Here is a 9,578-nt window from a genome sequence, read left to right as displayed (position 1 = left end):
CTGGAGAGATGGCTCAGGGGTTAAGAGCACTGCCTGCTCTTCCAAAGGTCCTGAGTTCAATTCCCAGCAACCATGTGGTGGCTCACAACCATCTGTAATGAGATCTGGTGCCCTCTTCTGTCCTGAAAGCATATATGCAGGCAGAATACTGTATACATAAATAAATAAATCTGAAAACAAAAAGGGTTTAGCAATCAAGTACATCACCATGATGTAGCTACACAGTGGGACCCTTGTCTGCCATGCTCACTACCCTGGCTTCGATACTGACTGATCTCCAGGACTGAAGGAAAAGACGTGGCAGGGTCTAGCTGAAGACTGAAGAATTTTGGGCTTGAGAGTCTTTGGGTTTCAGAATATACAGCTGATATCGTGGTTCTATCAGACACCATTAGCGTGTTGACATCCTCAGAACTGTAGGGAATCACTGGTTAGGGATGACAGAACAAGGCAAGGGCAGCTGGCTGGACGGTAGAGCAAGCAGACATGAAGACGTTTGGGAAGATAAAGTTACCTGGGCAGTGGACAATGGCATTTACTCTGAAATAGCACTTCCTGTTGGTTGGTTGGAGTAAGGGCAAATAGAAGCAAGTCTGTGCTTCCTGTGACAAACGCTGGGCCAAGAGTCGGCAGACATGGGTGTCACCACAGCCAGACAACTGGAGCGTGGATCCCTGAGCAAGATGTCATCCATAGACGCGCTTCTGTACATGTAGAAGAAAGGAGAACCTTGTGCCAGGTTCTGTTCTGTTCTAGATGTCAACACGTAGCACACATCAGATGCTTCAGCAGACGAAATAAACACCACTGTTAAAAGAACCAAGTGACATCTGGACTACAGCTGTTTGCCCATGGAGACCAGGCCAGGATGGGGTAAGGCTGGAACTCAAAGCAGACTGTCTACAGCCTGAAACCAGGCTCTCAAGTGTTACATACCAGATTTCCTAAGATATAAAATGCATTCTTCTTTATTTAGCATCATAAAGTGAGTAGGGCTTGATTTATGTTCATTCATCTAACTTTTCGTACACCTATTTAGCATGTTAAAGGTTAAATACCACCAGCATAAAAATAGTAAATGAAGTTATCAATTGCGAGCATTTTCAGTTCTTCTTTATATGTGTGTGTGTAGCCTTCTCTCATTATCTGCTCTTAGAACTTGTTGAAGACTAACTCGGTCTGTTGTAGATCTGTCAGTAGATCATTTGTAGATGGTTAGCATGTCTGTCTGTAGGTGGACCCGAGGGGCCCCGGAGAACAGTAGGCTGTGGTGACTAGGAGCATGGCAAAGAGTCTACTTTCTCAATGACCTGGTGAGGGAGAACAGCTAAAAAGCCAGAGAACCGAGTCAAGATCCACACTACAGATTTGCCGCTTACTGCCTATACTGCTCTCATTTCCCAGATTGAAATTCAGGAGGCTGGCCCAATATCTTCCCAAGATTGGTGGGAAAGCAAAAAGCCTATCTTCAAAAAGTCTATTACACTGCTAAACACATCTGTGCCAGCTAGTCTTATGTCTACTTGGCACAAGCTAGACTTATCTGAAAGGAGGGGACCTCCATTGAGAAAATGCCTCTGTAAGGCATTTTCTTAATGATTTATGGGGGCAGGCCCAATCCATTGTGGGCAGTTCCATCCCTGGGTGGTGGTCCTGGGTTCTATAAGAAAGCAGGCTGAGGGCTGGAGAGGTGGCTCAGAGGTTAAAAGCACTGACTGCTCTTCCAGAAGTCCTCAGTTCAATTCCCAGCAACCACATGGTGGCTCACAACCAGCTGTAATAAGATCTGGTGCCCCTCTGCTGGCCTATAGGATATATGTAGGCAGAATACTGTATACATAATAAATAAATCTTAAAAAAAAAAAAGGGGTCGGGTGGTGGTAGCGCACGCCTTTAATCCCAGCACTCGGGAGGCAGAGGCAGGCGGATCTCTGGGAGTTCAAGGCCAGCCTGGTCTACAAGAGCTAGTTCCAGGACAGGAACCAAAAGCTTCGGAGAAACCCTGTCTCGAAAATCCAAAAAAGAAAAAAAAAGAAAGCAGGCTGAGTAAGCAAGTAGACAGCGCCCATCCATGGCTTCTGCATCAGCTCCTGCCTCCAGGATCCTGCCCTGCTTGAGTTCTCTTCCCGACTTCCTTCAGTGATGAATAGTGATGTGGAAGTGTAAGCTGAATAAACCCTTTCCTCCCCAACTTTCTCTTTGGTCATGGTGTTTTAGCGTAGCAAGAGAACCCTAAGACAGTTCCATCCACACTTGATGAATGCTGCCTCCCTCCTCTCTTTTTCATTCCTCCAGCCTCCTGGCCTGTCTTTTCGCCCTTCCAGAAATCTCCTTGTGGTCAATCCTCAGATGTGGAGACTCCTGAGACTTTTCATAACCTCTCCTGAGAGATGAAACGTCCTGGACAAGTCTCGCTGGACACCAGGGCGCCGCAGCTCCGGGGGTTCTGAAGTATAGGGATAACCCAGCATACCCAATCCTATCAGGAAATGCAACAAAACAGCAGGCCAATGTAAACGCTTCATGTGGACAAAAGAAAAGTGCCTCTTGTAGCCCTCCTGCTTATCTGGCAGAAGTGCTGCTTGGATAATCGTGGCGTTCCAGGACTGGGAAACAGCTGCCGCGGCTGGAGGATCCCCCACAGCCACAGGCTGAACTCTCTCAGCAAGAGGACTGGAACCCACAGCGTCTCCCACCCTGATCTACAGGAAATGAAGGCACAGTTGTAAGCAGCAAGAGGGCCCCGGCAATGATGCTCACATCACCTCACGGTGCCCCCCCAAGTCTTCTGGAAACAAAGAAAAATTGAGAAGAATGAATCCACAATTAACTTTAGATGGAGAAGAAATATTTTAATAAAGCAATTTTTGGGGGGGGGTTATTTGTTTGTTTTTGGTTTTGAGACAGTATCTTTTGTATCCTAGGCTGACTTTGTTGAGCTTTTAACGTAGCTAAGCAAGCATTAACTTCTTTTTTTTTTTTTTGTTTTTTTTTGTTTTTTCGAGACAGGGTTTCTCTGTGGCTTTGGAGCCTGTCCTGGAACTTGGTTTTGTAGACCAGGCTGGTCTCGAACTCACAGAGATCCGCCTGCCTCTGCCTCCCGAGTGCTGGGATTAAAGGCGTGCGCCACCATCGCCCGGCACAAGCATTAACTTCTGATCCATCTAATGGCACCTCCAGAGTGCCAGGGTCACAGTCATGGACACATATGCTCAGGCAGGTGGTGCTGGGCATCAAACCCGCTGTATCATGGCCACTCAGCCAATACTCTACCATTTAAGCTACCTCCCCAACCCCAAAAAAGGATTTCTTAAAGTGTCTGCAAAGGTGTTGTGTAAATCCTTCATCTTCTGTTAGGCTAATGAATCTGACAAGGCTCCTCTTAAACATTTTTAAAGACTTATCGGGGCACTGCTCAAATCACAGACATTTTTCTGAATGTTCTCACAAGGACACGGAGTTTCCAGACCACGGCTGACTTTTTCTATTGCTTCCTCAGCGTTTGTTTTTTTTTTAAAAGAGAAATTGGAGCTATTTTTCTTCATTAGGCATGCTGGGCTCTATGATCAATCTGGTAATTGGATTAAGCAGATTATATCACCATGAGAGCCAGTCAGCTGGGTCACAACGAGTTATTTATGTGATGGACATAACCGAGTCGCATAAGAGACCGCTGCAAAGAAATTGAATCATTATTGATTGGAAATAAATCACTGCTAATAGACCCAGGCAGGGTGGGGGAGGGGACATCAGTCAGCCACAGGCCTCGCTAGAGAAATAGCTCGTCCAAGAACGTCCTTCCCAAGGCTGGGGACATGATGCACTAGATAAAGAGATGGCCACACAAGCAGGTGAGACTGAATTTGTATTCCCAGTTTACATGTGAAAAGCCGGGCGTGGTGGCACACATCCTTAATTCAAATTCTGAAGAGATAGAGACAGGAAGATCTCAGGAACTCGGCGGCCAGTGAACTTCACTGAATTGGTGAGCTCCAGTTCAGTGAGAGGCCCTATCTCAAACAAAATAGAGAGAAATTGAAAAGACCTGGCCCTGACCTCTGCATATATGGACACACATACACACGCATGCACGCACACATATGTGCACACACACACGTACACATACACATATTGCTCCTCAGGGGAGGAGGCAAAACACCCTAACACACAAAAATAAAATAAAATACCTCTAAGGAATCATCTTCAGAGATGAGTGACAGTTGGTTAATTTTCAAGTAGATGCAAGCGGCTGGGGACATTAGAAGAAAGGAACTATAGTGTTGACTGGGGGCGGGGGGAGTCCCGGAAAAGATCCCAGATGGCAGTTTTGCTGGACAGTCAAAGTGAGGAACAGAGAACATTGGAGACTAAGCTTTAGGAAAACAACAACAACAGGCAATTTATGAGCCGGGGTGGATCTGATTGTCTTGGGTGAACTTGAAACTGTCCTGAGTTCAGATAGGAAATCTTCTTGACTCTTTTGCCCAAGCTGGGCAAACCTAGAATCTCCTTGGCATTTGATTGACACCCCAGAGTATACACTATGCTGTCCTTACGCCTCTGATCCCTGCCTTCCTTCAGAGAAGAGTAAATCCTGGGGAAGAAGAAAGGCTACTCTAACTGTCCAGAAGCTGAGTGGCAAACCATCCTGAAAGAAAGACCATGACGGAATTGAACAGCCATTGGATATAACTTTAGCTTAAAGATTCACACAGATGTCTGGAGCTGGGTTGGGGAAAGGACCTTGGCAGTCTCTCTCTGTTGCTAGCACCACACACCTGAGCATATGAGTACGTGCCTGTGATCCTGGCGCTCTGGAGGTACCGTTAGATGGATCAGGAGTTAAAGCTTACCTAGCTACGTTAAAAGCTCAAGAGATCAGTTACCTGCTTGGTCAGCAGTAACCCTGGTTGTGACAGCCCTGGAAGGTAACGAGCTAGGGACCCAGAAGCTGGAGAGGGAAGAACTAGACAGTGATTGGCGTAGGGACAGATGTAGCATCAGGTTGACCAACAGAGAGGGGAGCATCATTCTGAGAGTTCCTGGGTTGCAGACACAGAAACCTGGCTCACTGAGACAGGAAAGAATGTTTCCGAAATATCCAGGGATTAGCAGAGATTTGAACGCTGATGCTGAAGAAAAAGCAGGAAAAAGAACACAATGCAGGAATACCATCTTGGTGGCTGCTCCTTACCAAATTCACGAGTTTTCGTTTTCCCTGCCTTCATCCCAGGATATAGGGGATGAGAATATTGCATCAGATTGGCTATGCTCCTGGCTCCACGTGACAGTCACTGGATGTTGAAAAATGAGGTCTTTAGAGACCCTTTTGCTTGTTGGACAGGTAAGGCAGAACCTAGAGCACACAGGGGACGAGGAACAGCTGGGAACCAGATGCCATAGATCTGGTGTTTACAGAAGCAGGGGTCAGTGAATCCTCGGAATCAACATAGCAGCGCTGGCCAGCAAGCCATTTAGGAGGACAGGAGGGTTCCAGTCTACACCGGCTGACGCAGGCCTCAAGCCTCGCAGGAATGGAGTCTCTTGGTTCCGGAGAGTTGAAGGTGTAATTTGAAAGCTTGTTTCTCTGAGAGACAATTAAGAATGTAGGCTTGGATCTGAGCAGACAGAGGAGTGAGCTTTGTGACATGATTTCTTTTTTCTGTAACGCAGGACAATGGTAATTATCTCATGCCTTGGATATAGTGCTCAGCAGACATTTCCCTTTTCCCTACAGTTACACATCTAAGAAGTTATTCTTGTAACTCTGATGATCTTGTCAGCAATACCTACAAGAGGTTCGAGGGGAATTTAACAAGCCCCAAGCAGCATGAGGTTTCGGTGTACTCCAGAGACTAAATGCATCCACTGTGAAAAGCATCAAGAGAAGTCATGTTCTGAAATAAGAGCAGCAATGGGAGAATACAGGAAAGAGAGGCTTGTCTGTCTCATGAGACACTGTAGAGTGGTGTGCCCGGTACTACGCTTTGCCATCCAGTTCACTTGGCTACAGTATGGTCGTGGCCCTGAAGAGACATCCCCACTTATCACTGGCACTCCAGACTTGCTGGGGTTCTCTGATGGCTTCTGGGATTAGCAGAATGGCTTCCCTGATTAGCATCTGGTACAGAGAAGACTAAATTCACAACCCAGAGAGTAAAGATCACAAACCCCAGTGACACCAAGGAAGATTATTTTTGTTTGTTTGTTCGGTTGGTTGGTTTTGGTTTTTCGAGACAGGGTTTCTCTGTGTAATAGCCCTAGCTTTCCTGGGACTAGTTCTTGTAGACCGGGCTGGCCTCACATTCACAGAGATGTGCCTACTTCCACCTCCCGAGTGCTGGGATTAAAGGCAAACCCCACCACTGCCTGGCGTGTCCATTTCGATCTCTGTAAATAGGGAATGACCTCAGTATTGTGGCTACCATGAAATCAGACCACAAGACCAGCCCTTCTAGTGAATTTCCAAAGAGCATGAGGACCCAGACATCAAAGACAGTGGTGCTGAGCGGCCTCAGTCTTAGAAAGGGTCAATCTCTGTGAATGATGCCACGCAGTGGGCTCAGTGACTTTGAAGACAGGCTTGTGATGCTAAAAAGCTTCGTAGTCATTGTAGTACTGAACCTTCAGGTGTAGGCAAGGGCAATTGCTTTGTCACCTGTGAGCCACCAGCCTGTGGTGCTCTTGCCTGGTCTGTTCCCAAACTTTCCCCTAGAGAATCCACACACGCAGACACTCCTGACTCTGGGTGTGATGTTCTGCTGAAAACTACAGCAAAGAAAGTGATTGCAGCCCATTTTGCTCTAGCTGTAATGTCAAACCCAGAGTGGCTGGCAGGTGGGAATCTCAAGACACACACTTACAAATAAATGTCTAATAAGTGAATCAGGAGTGAGCGAGTTTTGTACGTGAGCAGACGGCACGGAGGGCTATGGATATTTCCTCTCAACCCTGGCACTGTAGGCTGCTAGGAAACTAATTAGGGTGGGTTTTCCATTCAATAGTTCCATCTGCAAACTCCACCCGGAAGAACCGCACCCGACACCACCAAGCGCAGCTCAGCTTGTCAGAACCCAGAGGAGCAAGCTGCTGAAGAAGAGGGAAGGGTCCAGACTGTATCCTATCTGCAGAGGATAGAACCAGCCGAGGATGGCATGGTGGCATCTATCTATAATCACTGCATTCGGGAAGCTGAGGCAGGGGGATTTTGAGTTGGAGGTTGGCCTGGGCTAGATAGCAAGACCTTGTCAAGGAAGGAAGGAAGGGAGGAAGGAAGGGAGGGAGGGAGAGAGAGACAGGGGGAAGAAAGAAAGAAGAACTGGAAAGAAGAGAAAAACAAACAGCTGCAGGAGAGATATGTAAGCGAAGCCTCTAGAGAACTGCCAGCAAGTCGCCACCTTTGCGGCCCCGTTTCCTGTGGACTAGACTTGCCATCTGCAGGTAACAGGTTTTTCTCTAATTGGAAGTGCACCCTTTGTCCCATCAGCTGCTGAGCTGAAACCAGAACAAAGGGATGTGGAGTTCTCTGAAGCGCTGCTGTGAACGGTGTCATGATTCTTCCTCCAATAGCTCATCATCTTAAGCCTCTTTGCAGTCACTTTAGAGAATTTTTTTTAAAAAAAAAACCAGCCAGATCTCAAGTGAATATTGATCCTTACAAGTGATAGAGGCAGAGACATATCTGAGTCATCAAATTAAAAAAAAAAAAAAAGAAAGAACCTGTCACGCTTAGGGAACAAGCTGTCATGAGTCATGACTTTTAATAATCATCTTTCATCCAGACTTTCAAAGCAGTTTGTAAATATAAACTCACGTATTCCCACAGAGTTAGAATAGAGGAACTAGGATAAAACACCACAATTACAAATACTGTAATCGCTGCTATATACTGAGTACCTCATTGGACACAATGTGGTATCACATTTCTTACACTGAAGGCTCCTAAGTGTTTGAGGGGTTATCCTGAACGATTAAGAGGTCACGGGGCAAAGTCATTACATTCCTAGATCCTGGTGTCAGACAATCTGAGTTGAATTCCACCCAAATTTCTTTCTAGGTCTGTGCATTTGGATGAGTTAACTAACCTCTCCAGCTGCCGTTTCCCCCGTGAAAGTAGTGAACATAAAAATAATGATACACAGGAGACCCTGCCTCTTCCTGAGGTCCTAGAGCTTGGTAAAGGAACTGCTGCAGAAGGGGCTACCATCTCTTCATTGTGGAGCTCTTTGTGGACTGATAGAGAAGCTGTGCTTGGGAGAACAGGAAGGGGGAAGCAGAGGGTGTCGAGAGTGAATATAACCACAGCACACTGTAAGTGTGCATGAAACTATCCAAAAATGAAAGCATGGGACCCACCTCCCTCTGACGGTTAATTTCAATAGCCAATTTGATGAAACCTAAAATCACCAAGGCTTGGGCCTCTGAGCACACCTGTGAGCCTGTGGGGAGTTATTGTGATCAGGTTAACTGAGGTGGGAAAACCCACCCACTGTGAGTGGCGCCTTTCCCTCGGCTAGAACCTGGACAGACATAAAAGGCAAAGTGAGTTGAGAACATTCCTTCATTGCTCTTTGCTTGACCATGGAAACAGTGTCTCATGTTCCCGCTTCTTGACTTCACTACCGTGAAGGAGTGCAACCTTTGAACCCTGAGCCCAAATAAGCCCTCCCTCCCTTAAGTTGCCTTTGTCGGTGTTTTCTCACAGTGACAGAAAAGGCAGCAAAGGAACCAAGACACAAGCATTCAAACTGTGTGATCATTTGCTAGTAGAAACCTCCTCGCCATCTAGCTGGGTTTCTTTTCACCCTCGAGATGCAGCAAGAGGATTCTGTGGTTGCCACGTGGCTCCTCATCAGCCCCGTCTATAACTTCCCGTGTAGAGAAGAAGAGATCATTTTAGTGTGGAGATTTGACAGAGGTCCCAGGAATGTAGCCCCATGTTGGCCAGATTCTCATCCCTAAACCCAGGCAATGAGCCAGGTCCCTTGTGGGAATATAATAAATCCTGAGGCCAGAAACCTGGGTTTGCCCAGTTTGAGCCACGTGGCTTAGGGAGAGTTCTGTCTACAGGCACTCAGCAGAGAGCCCCAAAGGAACCGGAGCAACCAAGCGCAGTCCTGAACCTGTGAGCGGCAGAGGACAGAGCAAGGCTGCAGCTGTCTTCCCTTTGCCCTGTAAACTTCACTGCAGCTGCTGCTTCAGGAATGGAACCCCCTGCCCCAAGCCGCTCTAACCGGTTGTGTGCACAGTCCCGTGGGCGCCATTTGAGCAGCGTTGTCGTCTGTAGCCGCGATGCCCGTGGGCACCACTGTCCCAAGACTTTCTAGAATCCCATATGTTTTAGAAAACCACAGTAGCTGGGCAGTGGTGGTGCAACACCCTTAATTCCAGCACTCGGGAGGCAGAGGTAGGTGGATCTCTGTGAGTTCGAGGCCATCCTGGTCTACAGAGTGAGTTCCAGTTCAGGCTCCAAAGCTACAGAGAAATCCTGTCGAAAGAAAGAAAGAAAGAAAGAAAGAAAGAAAGAAAGAAAGAAAGAAAGAAAGAAAGAAAGAAAGAAAGAAAGAAAGAAAGAAAGA

This window comes from Microtus ochrogaster, unplaced genomic scaffold, assembly GCF_000317375.1.
Source record: "Microtus ochrogaster isolate Prairie Vole_2 unplaced genomic scaffold, MicOch1.0 UNK20, whole genome shotgun sequence".
Taxonomy (NCBI): Eukaryota; Metazoa; Chordata; class Mammalia; order Rodentia; family Cricetidae; genus Microtus; species Microtus ochrogaster.
Note: the sequence above shows the minus strand (reverse complement) of the source record.